Below are 17,983 nucleotides of genomic sequence, written 5' to 3'. Positions count from 1 at the left end.
TTGCTACTGTTACAATTTTTAATGGAATGTAAGTATTTTTGGAGCTAGAGGTTTACCAAAGCGGTCTGGACCCACAGGTTGAGAGCTTCTGACTTAAACAACCCATTCATTCATTTATCAAATATAGATACCAGACTTTTTTGCTAAGCCCTGGGGAAATTCAATTCCAAGTTCTAAAACTTAAACTTATGGGAAGGAGATGTGTTTAAAAAACAAAACAAAACAATGGATTTAACAGAAAGCCAAGGACGTTGAATTCCTTTTCCCAGACTTCACTGTTTCAAGCCCAGACATACACACTTTGCTTCTCATAAAGATCTTGACTGTCTAAATTTCTAACTTTTTAACTCTGGAATTCAGGGTATTTAACAATCTATATCATCCTTTTGAGTCACTTTGTAATCAAGTCTATTTATTCTTATGCAACTCCCTTAGACAGTTACCTATGAAAAACTTTAAGCTGGGCATTGGTGGCATATACCTTTAATCCCAGAACTTGAAGCGGGCAAATCCCTTGACCAAGGCTAGCCTGGTCTATAGAGTCAGTTCTAGGACAGGCAGGGCCACACTGAGAAAACCTGTCTCCAAACACTAAAAAACGAAAAAAGAAAGAGAGGGAGGAAGAAAGGAAGGAAGGAAACAGCTTTTATTTTATACAACTGTTCCAAAAATACTTTCTACATGTTCAATTCATAAAATGGGTTCTAGCTATATTTAATGAAAGGCAGTCATCATGGCAAATCTCCAAATAAGGCAGTTTCCTCAACAGATAACTTTATAAATACTTAAAAATATCTGCTGGGCCGGGCAGTGGTGGCGCACGCCTTTAATCCCAGCACTTGGCAGAGGCAGGTAGATTTCTGAGTTCAAGGCCAGCCTGGTCTACAGAGTGAGTTCCAGGACAGCCAGGGCTATACAGAGAAACCCTGTCTCAAAAAACCTCTCTCTCTCTCTCTCTCTCTCTCTCTCTCTCTATATATATATATATATATATATATATATATATATATATATACACACACATATACATATATATATACACACACACATATACATATATATATACACACACACACACATATATATATATATATACATATATACTAGAATTCTAACATGCTTTAGGAATTTTTGTAACAGGGTCCCAGAACTTAGTAAGCCCCCAGACCTTAGCATAACTGACTCCATGTTGGAAATACCATTCAGGTTGTAAAACTCAGCAGGTAGACAGCACCACTTGCCAAAACTAAAACAAAGGCCTAATCCATCAAAATCCATATGGTTTTGGGAAAATATAAAAATGTACTAACTTTGCTTTTTAGGTCTTATAGTTTCACTTCTGGATAACTATTCTTATTAACCAAAGTGTTTCAAATCAGAACATGGTTTTTGTGCTTAAAAGCTCACCCTGAGCCAGGCAGTGGTGGCACACACCTTTAATCCCAGCACTTGGGAGGCAGTGCTGGATTTCTGAGTTCGAGGCCAGCCTGGTCTACAGAGTGAGTTTCAGGACAGCCAGGGCTACACAGAGAAACCCTGTCTCGAAAAAAACCACAAAAATAAACAAACAAACAAAATAAAATAAAAAGCTAACCCTGAGAAAGGCTCAGTGCTATACTGGAATCTCAAATCCCAGTATAGTTACAAGCCAGCTAATAAATACTTTCTATTGGCTTAAACCCAGGTCTAAGCAGTCTCCTTTGGTGAATAATGGGCAACAGTTTTAGGTGTGAGAATGTTTTATGCTGGTTTTCAGGAGCCCCCATTTCTGAGACAGGTTCAAATGACTTCTTATATGACTTTCCCTTTCAAACAGGTCTTCGGTGAATGCAATTATTGGTTCTCATCACACTTTCAGCTTTGTAGACAGTCAAAACAGTGAAGGGGGCGGGCAGGCGGGGTGGTGGTGGTGGCTGTGGCGGTGGCGGCGGCGGCTGGAGAGATGGCTCAGCAGTTAAGAGCACAGACTGCTCTTTTAGAGGTCCTGAGTTCAATTCCCAGCAACCACATGGTGGCTAACAACCATCTGGAATGGGGGTCTGGTGCCCTCTTCTCGTGTGTCATGTGTTTGAAAAGAGCAATGGTGGTGTACTCCTATGTATAAAATAAATAATTAAAAACAAACAAACAGTGAAGAGGGTTTTCTATGTCACTATTACCGCCCCCCCCAAACCCCTAACTCGTTTCTGAACCTGGGTCATGCTTCCCAAGAAAGTCGAAGGTCAGCATTAATTGATGTATGGCTGCCACTCTTAGTTCTTGTTAAGATGATTTATTTTACAGAAGCAAATATAACATTATGCCTGTATGAAATAAAAGCTTTTAGAGTTCATCAGAACAGCTTGTTGTTGACCATTTATAGACCTCTCACTATTTCTGCAAATATTAGTGGTGGTATAAGCGGTACATTCTGTCACTGAAACAACTGATTGTGAATAAACAACTGATTGTGAATAAATTGAACCCATTTGGGCTTTGCTGCCATGGCTGCTTTGGTCAATTTTCTACCCTTGTAATTAATATATTTTATTTTTAGTTTTCTAAGGAACCTCTATATTGCTTTTCAAAGTTGTTGGATAAGTTTACATTTCTAAAATGGATCAATGAATACAGAAAAATGTGATTTCAAACACAATGGAATATTAAGTCATCCACAAAGATGAATGAAACCATGATATTTGCATAAAAATGAGTGGAACTGGTGATCATCACATAAACAAAATAAGCAAGATTCAGAAAGAAAAACGTAACCTATGCTGAATCTGGGTTTTAAAATTTCATGGAGGTAGTGTAGTGGGCTATGGAGCTATAGTTATGCCATCTCATAAAAATATTCCTAAGAGTACATTGAGTGTTAAAACTACTCTGGGTAAAACTGGTGTCTGTACTAACCCTACCTTCCTAAGGTAAACTGGTCTCTTAACCAGTCCTACATCCCTGTACAATTGACCTTGAGCTAAAGGTTGACTGCCTGACCATACAGCTATTACTTCTTTACTTCTGTAAACAGCTTCTGCAAATGATGCTTGCTTTTTGAATACATTACAATTGTGGGCTTTTACCCTTAAAAAGTTAAACGGGCCGGGCAGTGGTGGCGTATACCTGTAATCCCAGCACTCTGGGAGGCAGAGGCAGGTGGATTTCTGAGTTCGAGGCCAGCTTTATGGAGTCCATTCTCATTCAAAGGAACACAGAGTTCTTGATCCATTAAGTAATCCAAACATACTCAATATTCATATTTTAATTATATATTATAGAGTATTTTGCCCATCAACACCCATGCAAATCAGATGAAGCTTCTGTGCTGTAAATGGTAAATTTTTTATGGGTATTTGAGTGCTTGTGTGTGTACTTATGTGATGTGTGAGTATGAAAAGTTCTGATGTGTTTATAGAAATGCTGTCTATATCCTTAAGTAGAAGAGTGTGATTAAAGTGCAGATGTTGAAGACTTGTGTGTGCACTGTATGTGAATTTTTCATGGTACAGTGGAGATGATGGTTGGATCTCTTCTGTGAGATATGAAGGGATTAAATGGTATGCACATGTGAAGTACTTAAAGCAATGTCTTGGGCATCACAGGGTCACAGCTTTTCATTTGAGAAAGGAAGATAGAGAATGATGCTCTATGCTACCAGAGGAAGAAAAAGTAGATAAGACCCAGATCTCCACGTGATAAAATATCTGGCTTTATTTTGGGTTAAAGTGGAAATTGATGAGAGATTTAAGCAATGTGTGATGCTATCAGATTTGTGTTTTTAAAACAATACTCATCATATATATATATATACTTTTTTTTGAGATATAATGTCATCATCCCCCCTTTTCCTTTTCTTCTTTCCAAACCCTCCCATATACCCTTCCCTGCTATCTTTCAAATTCATGGGCTTTTCTCCATACAAGTATATACATATATTCCTAAATATAACCTGCTCAGTCTTTTTTTTAACTTTCTATTTTTTTTAATTTTAATTTTAACTTTTTATTATATACATATAATATATATATATATATCAATCATAAAATGATGGACATGTTATTAAATGAACATAAAAAGATAAAGTCTTTTTGTTTGCTTATTTTGTTTTGCTTTTAGTAGAGCTTAAAATCTTTGGCTCTTTCTGTGGTACAAACCCAACATAAGAACAATTTTTTAGACATTGGAATTCATTGTAATAAGGCTGTACATCAGTCTCTCTCACATTCCCAAAGCATTTTACCTCCACAGTAGCTAACCTAAGAGTTGACAGTTCTGCTGCACCAAGGAATGAATTGTAGACCCAGTTATTTGGGTACAGTTTTCCTGCTATGGTCAAAGCTATTTGACTTGAGCGATTGTCATCATTCTCAGCCCACAGGGAACAGGTTACCTTCCTTTAAGAAATGGTGTGTGTATTAAGATGGTCTATCTATGAAGTCATTCATCAACTATTTCAATGAACAGTGGTTCTGCTTGGAGAGTGGCACAGACATTAGTTGAGAGTAAGATTCTGGTTCATTAACTGTGATAATTTTGAAAAGCATTCATCTCAGAAAAAGAGTAACTTATAAGGTCATCTTCAAAATTGATACAATAATTATAAATATCAAGCAAAACATTCAGTCTCTTTTTTGTTCTCTTACAAGCCACCTCCCAAATTAATTGTCTATGGTTTTTTTTTTTTTTTTTTTGGCTGTTCTGAAAACCATAGTATAGAGTAAAAACATCAAATAAACAATCCTACTAATAGAGAGGCTAAGAGAAGCATGGTTTCAAGACCATTATGTGGTACAAAGGAAGACACTGTCTTGTCTTGAAATTCTTATCATAGTTTATTGTCCAAGGCAAGGGGTTGGGTTTTAAACAAAGACATTATGATTTGAATATGAAATGGCCCCCATAGGCTAAGATGTTTTGAACATTTGGCCCCCAGCTGGTGATGCTATTTGGGAAGGGTATAAAACCTTTAGGAGAGGGAGTCTCCTGGAGTTAGTGGATCACTGTAGATGGACCTTGAGTCTTTATATCCTAACCTCATTTTATGCTTTCTGACTGTGGATGCAATGTTACCAATCCAATCTCCAGTTCCTGCCACTGTGCCTTCCCTATCTGCTATCATGTCTTCCCCATCATGATGAAGTATAGTCTTGAACTGTGGGCCCAAATAAACACTTTCTCCTTTAAGTTGCATTTGTCCAGGTATTTTATTATATGGTAACAGAAACATAACTAAAAGATAGGATGTCCAAGATTTGATGCTGTTAATATCTGGGGCTGGGTAATTATTGGTGTTATTGGTTTTTGATTTTTTTTTTAAGGCTGTCCTGATTACTGTTGAATGTTTGGCAATAGTCCTAGTACATATCAACAAGAGACTAGGTGACGGTGGCACTGCTGTGTCTCCTCTTTCCACTTCAGTATGGCAGCCCAACATGTTTCTAGACATTGATAAATGTCTCACAGGGGAAAGGGCAAAGTTACATAGAGTTCCGAAGTGCTGAATTATCATGAAATGATCTTTAGCTGAACTTTATGTCTGTATGCTAATGGAGTTGATTAAAGCAGTCAGACACCATATTTTTTCCATGCTAGAATAAAAGATTGGTTGTAGGTATTATAAATAAATAATTCAAGCAGAAGATGTTGTTTCTAGCATTTTTAAAAATGCAATAACACCAGTTGGACCCCCACATTTTTAAGTTTTATTTTATGTGGTGTTTCTCAATTTGCATAAATTGCTCATAAGGTTCATTACTATCCAACTTTTTATTTGAGATACTTTTTAATTAAATATCTTCTGCATGTTACTATTTTCATCATTTGTAGACTATGATCCTTTTTCTTCCTGAACATGGATACAACTGCATAGTACTAGTATTTTATTTTTAGTGTAATGTCAGTTTCACAGTACCTTTTGCTTAGATTTTGGGGGTATGGAAATTTATTTGATAAATTTTGTGGTTCTGGGCACAGTGTAAAAGAGACATTTTCAAGTGCTGCAGTATATCAGTGAATGTTTTTCTTGGCTCAGTTTTGTACCATAAGTAGCCAGTAACTCTTACATTAACTTCTTCAACTGTAAGTGCACTGATACATACTTCTGATTTAATAAAAACATTAAAATATGTTTTTCTACTAATATATTTATAACATGCAGGTGACTGACATAGAAACATAAATTATACATGAATAAAATTGGTCCAGGGAAGTACTAAAATGTGCTAGGGAGGATATTAAAATATTATTTTACAAGTCAGCATGAGCATTTTTCAGAATTAGTTCAGAGTTCAGGGCTCTGCTATATGATTCATTTTCTCTCCTGAACATTTCTAGTCATAAGTGGTTTTTATTCTTTCTCAATTTTTCTTGAAAAATTTTAAATTATCATTTTATCAGTCTAGTTGTATAGTTTCTTTCTTTCTTTCTTTCTTTCTTTTGCTTTTTGTGTTTTTGTTTGTTTGTTTGTTTGTTTGTTCAAGACAAGGTTTCTCTGTGTAGCCCTGGCTGTCCTGGAACTCACTCTGTAGACCAGGCTGTCCTCAAACTCAGAAATCTGCCTGCCTGTCTCCCAAGTGCTGGGATTAAAGGCGTGCGCCACCACTGCCTGGCTAGTTGTATAGTTTCTTATTTTGGAACACATATCAAGATCTGAGTGCTGAAAACAATCCATGTAATTTTCCCAATAATTTTGTCAGTTCTTTTTATTTATACTTTTTAATAGAAACTGTATAGTGTATGCACCTTGCTTTTTAAGAACCATACATATGCTAGTTAGCCTATTTACAGTCATAGACTTTTTTTTGTTTTGATAAAAAAATAGTGATACATTTTAAACTAATATTAGAAAAACAATAGTGTTACATGAATTTTCTTAAGACACTGAAGCTGGTGAAGGGTGGTCTCTAACATTCAAGCATGCTAATTTAATTTGCCCCATTAAAGGTATGTATTTAACATACTAATTGAGTGCTTACTAAGTGGTCATACATTTTTATGTATTTTTATCAAATGGGGTTTTACTCACTATGCTGCTCAGGCTGGACTTAAATTCGTGTGCTAAGGCCATCCTCCCGCCTCAGCCTCCTGAGACACTGGCACTTTCTCACCTTCAGCTTTCTTTTTGACTGTTGTTTCTCATGAATTACCCATTTTCTTCAGGTAATAAAAATTTGATGTAAGTGAAAATAGGATCAAGGATTATTGAAAAATTAACCAAAATTAATTAGACAACTAATAAATTGACAGTCTTAATTATACATTTGTTTACAGAATGGTCATATGGCCAAGTTCCTCTTCTCTTTCGTCGTGCCCCTAGGTGACCCCTTCTCAGGAGGCTGTCTCTTATTGCTGACTTGTGAGGATGCGTGCAGTCCTCCCAGCCCTGACTCCCACTGGACTCCCAGTCCTCCCTGGTGCATCCATTCCCTGTGATAGTAGCTGTGATCTGATGGTGTCCTATAGTACATAGCTGGTTTCTTAGTTCATTCTTCCCCTTCCAAATTTTTAAAAGAAATTTTGCCTGATGTCTTTATCATGTGGATCGGTTCAGAGGACGCCGATGTGTTACAAGGATCCTCATACCTGGCAGTTAGATCTCTGCTAGCAGCTATTGATGCTACAGTTCTCTGGTTCTTAGCAGTTCAAACTGAAAACCCTGGAAGATCTCTGAAGTATGAAAGAGTGAGCCAAAAAGACTGATGATATGGATTTTATACTTTAGTTATTAAAATTATGGCTTAATCAAATTATAGTGACTACCATTTTGGTCACATGCTATGCCGTGGACTGGGCTTGTGGAAAGATATTGTGTAAATTTGGTTTTGTCATGGAATGTCTTGTTTTCTCCATTTATGGTAATTGAGAGTTTTGCTGGGTATAGTAGCCTGAGCTGACGTTTATGTTCTCTCAGGGTCTGTATGACATCTGCCCAGGATATTCTAGCTTTCAAGTTTCTGGTGAGAAGTCTGGTATAATTCTGATAGGTCTGTCTTTATAAGTTACTTGACCTTTTTCCCTTACTGCTTTTAACATTCTTTCTTTTTTTTTGTGCATTTGGTGTTTTGATTATTATGTGCTGGGAGGACTTTCTTTTCTGGTCCAGTCTTTTTGGAGTTCTGTAGGCTTCTTGTATGTTCATGGGCATCTCTTTCTTTAGGTTAGGGAACTTTTCTTCTATAATTTTGTTGAAGATATTTACTGGCCCTTTAAGATGTAAACCCTCACTTTCTATACCTATAATCCTTAGGTTTGGTTTTATTATTGTGTCCTGAATTTCCTGGATATTTTGGGTTTGCATTTTGCATTTTCTTTGACTGTTGAGTCAATGTTTTCTATGTTATCTTCAGCACCTGAGATTTTTCTCTCTTGTATTCTGTTGTTGATACTTGCATCTATGACTCCTGATTTCCTTCCAAGGTCTTCTCTCTCTAGAGTTGTCTCCCTTTGTGATTTCTTTATTGTTTCTAGTTCAATTTTAAATCCTGGAGAGTTTTGTTCAGTTCCTTCACTTGATTGTGTTTTCCTGAAATTCTTTAAGGGATTTTTGTGTTTCCTTTTTAAGGGCTTCTACCTGTTGACCCATGTTCTCCTTTGTTTCTTTAAGGAATTTTTGTGTTTCCTCTTTAAGGACTTCTAACTGTTGATCCATGCTCTCCTGTATTTCTTTAAGGGAGTTATTTATGTCCTTCTTGAAGTCCTCTATCAGCATCATGAGATGAAATTTTAAATCCAGCTCTTGCTTTTCTGGTGTATTGGGGTATCCAGGATTTGCTGTTGTGGGAGAACTGGGTTCAGATGATGCCATGTTGCCTTGGTTTCTGTTGGTAATGTTCTTGCATTTGCCTTTTGCCATCTGGTTATCTCTGGAGTTAGCTTGTTTTGTTGTCTTGGACTGTGGCTTATCTGTCCTGCAAGCCTGTGTATCTGTACTCCTGAGATTCCCATTCTCTCTGTGCACACAGGTATGTAGGCACTCCTGGGAGACCAGCTCTCCTGTAGTGGTGTTTGTATATGTAGCTGTGGTGGTGTTTGTGTATGTAGCTGTGGTGGTGTTTGTGTATGTAGCTGTGGTGGTGTTTGTGTATGCAGCTGTGGTGGTGTTTGTGTATGTAGCTGTGGTGGTGTTTGTGTATGTAGCTGTGGTGGTGTTTGTGTATGTAGCTGTGGTGGTGTTTGTGTATGTAGCTGTGGTGGTGTTTGTATATGTAGCTGTGGTGGTGTTTGTGTGTAGCTCTGTGGCCCAGGATCAGCTCTGTGCTCTCAGGCCTCTCCACAGTCCTGGAAGGTTAGCTGTCTCCCTGCTCCGCCTGGATATGACACACTGTGCTCCCATGCCTCTCCATGCTCCAAATGCCCTGAGTGCAGCTGGTTTTCAAATGCCCTGAGTGCAGCTGGTTTTCAAATGCCCTGAGTGCAGCTGGTTCTCTAGGATGTATCAGGAAATGGTGTCTTCACTGTGGCAGAGCTGGCAAGAGTCTGCCCCAGCAGAAAGGAAAGGTGGGGAAAGGGGGAGAAAGAACAGAAGGGGACAGTGGTATTCTGAGAGGTTGGGGTTTTGGTGGTTGCCGCCCGACCCCCACAAGTAGCCCTTGGACTCCAGAGGTGGGAGGGGTCTCTTACCAAATGCCCTGAGTGCAGCTGGTTCTCTAGGATGTATCAGGAAATGATGTCTTCACTGTGGCAGAGCTAGCAAGAGTCTCGAGAATTTGTATACAGACAAAATCATATTTCAATTTTGGGAAAAGTGTACTATCTGACCACAGTAAATCTGCTGATAGCTGAATTGCAGGGTAGCATACTTGGACTATAACTCTGTGTGCCATCATTTCAGCCACTGTATCCTAGACTCTGGTATTCTGTAGCCATAAACATCCATTTATGGCTGTTAATTATTGAAATCTTTTATTTTATTTGATCTGTAGTCTTGAATAAGTTAATTAAGGGTTATTTTTGTTTTTGTTTTTTGTTTTTTTGTTTTTTTGTTTTTTTTTGAGATAGGGATTCTCTGTGTAGCTCTGGGTATCCTGGATATTTGAGTTTATAGTTTATAATTTTAAAAATATTTCAAGGTTGCCAGGAGCCAAACTGACTTTACTTTTTGTTTAGAGTTTATTAAAGATAGGCTTGGGTTTTGACTTCTCCTCAGCTACAGACCTTGGAGAAATCGAGTGGTCACTGTGCCCTCCCAGAAGAAGAAAACATCTTGCAGCTGCCAGAGATTCACCTTGGCTGACTGCCCATACTACGTGAAGAATCCCACTTGCTCACTTCTTCCCCTGCCTGTATAAGAACCCTGAGAAAATAAAGTTTTGGAGGTCGTGAGCAGTTAATTTGTCTTGACCTCGTTCTTTGCGTCTCCTGTCTCTTTCTCTGCCCTTCTCTTCTAGGGTCCCCTGTTGAAAAACCCGTGGGCCGGAGCACAAGGTTTCTTTCAAAGTTTTTCTGTACTTTCTTTTGGTTTTGTTTTCTTTAATGACTTTAGTTTTTTGTTTTTTTTTTAACTGTAACCAGCTTTATTAGAGATACTTTTCATAAACAGTCATGGTATTTCAGGCAGGATATGGTCAGACACTCAACAATATAAAGAACTTCCAAATTTCCTTCTTGTATAGACTACCAAAATCAGAAAGCCACTATAAAACCCAATGAAGTTTTCATTCAATGTTTGGAAAAGGGGGAAGTAGCTTAGAGTGAGGGCTGACATTTCACATTAAGGATGTTGTTTTAACAACTTTTTACAAGCCAACCCAGACTTTCAGGAAATGAACATGGCAGAATTGTCAATCCGAAGATCCACAATCTTTTATAAAGGGAACCAGAGCTCTTCTGAGAACACTTGATGAAGTCACTGCAAAGTCCACATCATCCAATAGACTGGAAAACCAATTTTTGGGGCCAGTTTCCAACAGGTCTCTGGTTTTAAGGGAATTAAGTCTATGTTGATGTTACAAGGGAAGAGGATATACAAATAAATTTAGAGTTTTCCCAGACCACAAGGCATTTTGTGCCTTGGTGGCCACCAATGTCAAGAGCAGGATGTCTCTCCTGGGAGTCAACAGGAGTCTTTCAAAATTATCAGGGAAAGAGGTTTTCTGTCCTCAATCCAGCTTGGGAGATAGTTAGTGACACATGATCCTCCCCCCCCCCCCCCAATAATGAAGTATTCTGTATGCTAACGATATAGCTTAAAAAGTGTAAAAATTCTGCATTTTTATAATACTTGATAAAAATAGTATTTCAAGCTGTCACTAGAAGTACACAGTTGTCAAGACGCACACACGTCACTCGGCGTCTCCAGCACCTTCAGCTTTCTGTGCTCGCTCTGTTTTGGCGTCTCTGTTTTCTGCAGGTTATTTGCACCTTTACCGGTGTTGGCTTTCCCTTCTTCCCCTGGGTAACTTCTCTCCCTCCTTTGCAGGGGCCTTTTTAGCCTTGGGCTCTGGCTTTGGAGGAGCAGGTTTAGCAGACACCTTGCAGATCTTCTCTGTGGCTCGTCTTCACCTTGCCTTTGTCTTCTTTAGTGTCCCCTTCAGCCTTCTTTTGGGCATGGCGGTGGCAGTGGACATTGGTGCTGAACATACAGCGGCTCACTGGTTTGGCCTGTCACAACTTTAGTTTTATCCATATGTGCATAAGTGAAATTGCCCCACAGCTCACTGATACTCTACTCAGTTTTTAGTCTCTTATTTTTTTTTCCTTTGACTTTATTTTGAATAGTTACTCTCAGGAGAGCTTTTGTATTTCTATCAATATGTATTCAGGCTTACCCAACTTTGTAGCAGACTATCTACTGCAGCCTCCCCTTCTCTGCCCACCATCTTTTGGATCATACAGACCTTCTCCTCCAACCTTCCTTCCCTACAGTAATCTCATTATTCTTGTGACAAACACCACTAGGTATTCTCTGGCAAGTTGCTGACCATTTCCACTAAGGAAAGCAGTTAGGCTAACAGCAGATCGTCACTTCCCCTCCAAAACCAATGTCCCATTCTCACTCCCAGCTGAAGCAAACCACCCTCCTCCGATCTCTAGTAGAACACAAAGATCTCCTCTAACCTGCCTTCGTATTTATCCTGTCACCCAAGCCACCAACATAGCAGCTATTCTCTGGGAACCTGTCAGCCAATCCTGCCATAGAAGCAAGTAGGCCAGTCAGATAAGCAGGAGGGCAAGCCTTCAATCTCCCTCTTCTCCAATTCCATTTCCCCAGTCTCGTTCCCAGCTCTGCAGTAGATATCTGTGTGGCCTTGCCTCCCTATATGTCTTCATTCTCAGGCAACTAAGAAGATCCTGATAGAACATCCTGCTTTCTTCCCTCCTATAGACTCCTTCAGCCCAATTCTCCCAGCCCATAGCAAGGGTCATCTCCAAATATCAAGAAATCTAGAAACCCCAGTGGCCATATCTGTCACGATCCCAGAATTTCCTATGAGACAACACACAGCTACCACACCATCCTAAGAGCCAGAAAGGACAACAGAATCCAAGGAACAAAACACTCATCCAACAAAACAAGGAAAAATATTAGCACGGAGAATTTCAGTTATTCCTAAGTCAGAATCCTAGATGGCAGCATAAAAACACAATCAGGAGGCACTCTAACACACCAAGGATCATAGGTGCAGAGGCCACACCCTCTGCCCCAACACTGGGAGTAGCTGGGACCAGCGGGATCTGGGGACACAGGAACCTCTGACCAGCCAGTGGCACGTGTTCCTTCTGGTCTAAGCTGTGTCCTGAGTAGACCTTGGACACAAGCTCTGCACCCAGTTCCACACCACCCAGAGGAAGCTGGACTCCCAGAAGCTCTAACACACTCAGGATCATAGGATCTCAGGAGCTTGGTCACACCAGGATTCCAGAGGCAGCTTGACTCCCAGGAGCTCAGACACACCCAGGATCTCAGATTCACAGGATACCAGAATCACAGGATCAGAGAGACAGCTGGACTCTGAGGAGTTCTGAGACAACCAGGATCACAGGAGCGACAGGGTCAAGTCAGATAGAGTGAGGGCATGTAGCACTAGAGATAACCACATGGTGAGAAGCAAGTATAAGAATATAAGCAATAGAAACCAAGGTTACTTGACATCATCAGAACCCAGTTCTTCCACCATAGCAAATGCTGGATACACCATCATACTGGAAAAACAAGATTCAGATGTAAAATCACTTCTCATGGTAATGATAGAGGACTTTAAGAAGGACATAACTCCCTTAAAAAATACAGGAGAACATAGGTAAACAGGCAGAAGCTCTTAAAGAGGAAATACAAAAATCCCATAAAGAATTATGAGAAAACAACCAAACAGGTGAAAGAATTGAACAAAACCCTTCAGGATCTAAAAATAGAGATAGAAACAATAAAGAAATCACAAAGGGAGACAACCCTGGAGCTAGAAAATCCAGGAAAGAGATCAGGAATCATAGATGCAAGCATCACCAACAGAATATAAGAGATAGAAGAGCCGGGTGGTGGTGGCGCACGCCTGTAATCCCAGCACTCTGGGAGGCAGAGGCAGGCAGATTTCTGAGTTTGAGGACAGCCTGGTCTACAGAGTGAGTTCCAGGACAGCCAGGGAAACCCTGTCTGAAAAAACCAAATCCAAAAAACAAACAAAAGAGATAGAAGAGAGAATCTCAGGTGCAGAAAATACCATAGAAAACATTGACACAACAGTCAAAGAAAATGCAAAATGCAAAAAGCTCCTAACCCAAAACATCAGGAAATCCAGGACACAATGAGAAGACCAAACCCAAGGATAATAGGTATAAAAGAGAGCAAAGATTCCCAACTTTAAGGGCAGAAAAATATCTTCAACAAAATTTTATAAGAATACTTGGCTAACCTAAAGAAAGAGATGCCTGTGAACATACAACTAGCCTACATAACTCCAAATAGACTAGACCAGAAAAGAAATTCTTCCCGTCATATAATAATAAAAACACCAAATGCACAAAACAAAGAAAATATTAAAAGCAGTAAGGGAAACAAGTAATATATGAAGACTGACTTATCAGAATCACACCAGACTTCTCACCATGGACTATGAAAGCCTGATGATCTTGGGCAGATGTCATACAGACCCTAAGAGAACACAACTGCCAGCCCAGGCTACTATACCCAGCAAAACTCAATTAACATCGATGGAGAAACCAAGATATTACATGACAAAAACAAATTTACACATCTTTCCACAAATCCAGCCCTACAAAGGATAATAGATGGAAAATTCCAAGAAAAGGACGGAAACTACACCTTAGAAAAAGCAAGAAAGTAGTCTTCTTTCAACAAACCCAAAAGGAGATAGTCACACAGACATAATTCTACTTCTAACAACAAAAGTAACAGGAAGCAACAATCACTATTCTTCAATATCTCCTAACATCAATGGACTCAATTCCCCAATAAAAGGACATAGACTAACAGACTGGATAAAAAACAGGACCCAACATTTTTATTTATCTTATTTATGTGAGTATATTGTAGCACCAGAAAAGGACATCAGATCCCATTACAAATGGTTGTGAGCCACCATGTGGTTGCTGGGAATTGAACTCAGGACTTCTGGAAGAGCGGTCAGTGCTCTTAACCATTGGGGTATCTCTCCATCCAGGACCCAACATTTTGCTGCATACACTTCATAGATAGATACTACCTTTGAGTAAAAGGTTGGAAAACAATTTTCCAAGCAAATGGTCCCAAGAAACAAGCTGGAGTAGCCATTCTATCATATAAATTGACTTTCAACCAGAAGAACTCAGGTTGAGAAGGATGAGGAAGGACACTTCATACTCATCAAAGGAAAAATTTCCCAAGGTGAACTTTCAATTCTGACCATCTATCCTCCAACTGCAAGGGCACCCACATTCATAACTAAACTTTACTAAAGCTCAAAGCACACATGGACCTCACACAATAATAGTGGGAGACTTCAACACCCCACTCTCAGCAATGGACAGATTATGCAAACAAACTAAATAGAGACACAATGACAGTAATAGAAGTTATGAAACCAAATGGACTTAACATATCTCTAGAATATTTCATCCTAAAACAAAAGAATATATGTTCCCAGCACTTCATGGTACCTTCTCCAAAACTGACCATATAGTTACAAAATAGGCCTAAGCAGATGCAAGAAGATTGAAATAATCCTATGTAGCCTATCAGATCGCTACAGACTAAGACTGGTCTTCAATATCAACAAAAACAAAGGAAAAGCCTACATATACATGGTTGCTGAACAACACCCTACTCAATGATGAAGAAATAAAGAAATTAAAGACTTTTTAGAATTTAATGAAAATGAATGCACATCATAGCAAAACTTATAGGACACAATGAAAGCAGTACTAAGAGGAAAACTCATAGCTCTAAGTGCCTCCAAAAAGAAACAGGAAACCGGGCAGTGGTGGTGCATACCTTTCATTCCAGCACTTGGGAGGCAGAGGCAGGAAGATTTCTGAGTTTGAGGCCAGCTTGGTCTACAAAGTGAGTCCCAGGACAGCCAGGGCTACACAGAGAAACCCTGTCTCAAAAAAAAAAAAAAAAAAACAAAAAAAAAACAAAAACAAAACAACAACAACAACAAAACACCCAACAACAACAAAAACAAAACAAAACAAAACTGGAGAGAGCATACTCTAGCAGTTTGACAGCACACCTGAAAGCTCTAGAACAAAAAGAAGCAAATACACCCAAGAGGAGCAGACAGCAGGAAATAATCAAACTCGGCTGAAATCAACCAAGTAGAAACAAAAAGAACCATACAAAGAATCCACAAAACCAGGAGCTGGTTCTTTTGAGTTGCATACTCAAAACTGTTCCATTTACATAACTTACCTATTTGTAATGAATGTTGTAATTAATTCCTTGATATAGTGTATTTGTTGAGTTCCCCACAATTCTCCACTGTTTTCTGTACATATTTTTTTTTTTTTGTTAAAAATTTGTAGCCTATGTGGCAAGTGGACTGTGCCTCCAGACAGAAAAAACCAGTAAGGTCGAGCAGGATCAGACCCAGGGAATCTTAGACTAGAGAATGGCAGGAGTGGAGCCAGCTGCCTACCAAACTTCCTGATCTGGGTTAGAGCAGCCCTCCTGGGAGGCAGGCAGTTCTGTCTATGGTTAGGGCAGGCCTACTGTGTCCCTGGTTAGAGCATGCCCCCTGTGTCCCTATGTCCTTGTGACCCTTGTTTTGACAGATCTCCTGGGAGACAGGCTGGATTTGGAGTCTGGAGGCAGGCACATCAATCTGTCTTCCTGGTTATGTTCCCGGAGACAAGTGGCCTGTGGGGTCTCGGGTGAGGGACAGGCTTGCCAATCTGCTATGGGTTCAGGTAGAGGTGCAGGCTGGAAGGGAGTTGATTTAATATTTTAATGACTGAGTAACATTGTGAAAGTATACCACATTTTCTTTATTCATTCGTCTGTTGAGGGACATCTAGGTTGTTTCCAATTTTTGACGATTAGGTATAGAGCACCAATGAACATGGTTGAACAGTTATCTCTGTGATAGGATGAAGCATTCTTTGGGGGTATGCCCACTAGTGGGATAGCTAGATACTGAGCTCGATCAATTCTCATCTTCCTGAGCAACTGCCATACTGGTTTCCATAGTGATTGTACAAGTGTACAATCCTACTAGCAATGGATAAATTTTCCCCTTACTCAACTGTCTCACAAGCATGAACCATGACTTGTTTTATTGATCGTGACCAATTCTGACCAAGATGATATCTCAAAGAAGATTTGATTTTCATTTCTGTGATGACTAAGGATATTGAACATTTCTCTAATTGTATCTCAATAATTTGTGTTTCCTCTTTCAAGAATTATCTATTTATATCCATATCCTATTTTAAAAATTGCATCATGTGTTTTCTTTTTTTAAAGTAATGTTTTTACTTAGTTACTTTACATTCTACTCAATGTCCCTCTCCAGATCACCCCTTCCAACAATTCTTCCCCCCCCTCCTCCTCCTCGTCCTCTTTATATCCTCTGAGTACATGGGGGCAACCCTGGGTATTCCCCTTATCCTGGCACTTCAAGTCTGTGCAAGGTTAGGTCCTGCTTCCCTAAGGCCAGACAATGCAGCCCAGCTAGTGGAACATATCCTAAGTACAAGCAGCAGCTGTTGAGAGAGCCCCCTCTCTAGTCGTTCAGGATCCACAAGCTTCATATCTGCTATATATGAGCAGGGAGGTCTGGGTCCAGCCCATGTATGTTTTTTTGGGTGGTTGGTTCAGACTCTGAGAGTCCCAAGGGTCCAGGTTAGTTGACTCTGTTGGTTTTCCTGTGGAGTTACCATCCCCTTAGGGACCCACAACACTTCCTCCTATTCTTTCATAAGAATCCCCATGCTCCATTCACTCTTTGGCTGTTGGGTGTCTATATCTGTCTGTGTCAGTTTCTGTGTGGAGCCTGTCGAAGGACAACATGCTCCCGTCTGCAAGCATAACAGAGTATGATTAATAGTGTGAGGGATTGGTGCTTGCCCGTGGGATGGGTCTCAATGTGGGCTGGTTATTGGTTGCCCATTCCCTCAGTCTTACAATCTTTGTAAATTTTGGATATTCCCCTCTGTCAGTAGGATTGGTGAAGGTCCTTTCCAAATTCTTGGGCTGCTGGTTTGTCCTATTGACAGTGTCCTTTGCCTTAACAGAAGCTTTGTGGTTTTATAAAGTCCCACTTATCAATTGTTGATCTCAGAGACTGAGCCCTTGGTGTTCTGTTCAGGAAATTATCTTTTGTACCAATGCAGTCAAGAGTATTTCCCACTTTCTCTTCTATGAGATTTAGCATATTCAGTTTTATGTTGAGATTGTTGATCTACTTGGACTTGGGTTTTGAACAGGGTGGTAAGTATGGATCTATTTTCATTCTTTCTATGTGTAGACATCCAGTTAGCCCAACATCATTTGTTGAAGATACTTGCATTTTTCCATTGTATGGTTTTGGCTTCATTATCAGAAGTCAAATATACATAGATGTGTGTGTTT

The 17,983-nt window shown here is 39.5% G+C and overlaps 1 protein-coding gene and 1 pseudogene across 3 annotated transcripts in view; both read right to left on the bottom strand.

Annotated features, from left to right (window-relative positions):
* LOC127673655 (zinc finger protein 431-like) overlaps window positions 1-17,983 on the bottom strand; it is an 826,992-nt gene that overhangs the window by 382,815 nt on the left and 426,194 nt on the right. The window lies entirely within an intron of this gene.
* Window positions 11,259-11,556, bottom strand: LOC127674226 (non-histone chromosomal protein HMG-17-like; annotated as a pseudogene).

This window comes from Apodemus sylvaticus, chromosome 23, assembly GCF_947179515.1.
Source record: "Apodemus sylvaticus chromosome 23, mApoSyl1.1, whole genome shotgun sequence".
Classification (NCBI taxonomy): domain Eukaryota; kingdom Metazoa; phylum Chordata; class Mammalia; order Rodentia; family Muridae; genus Apodemus; species Apodemus sylvaticus.
This window is presented reverse-complemented; position numbering and strand designations above follow the sequence as displayed.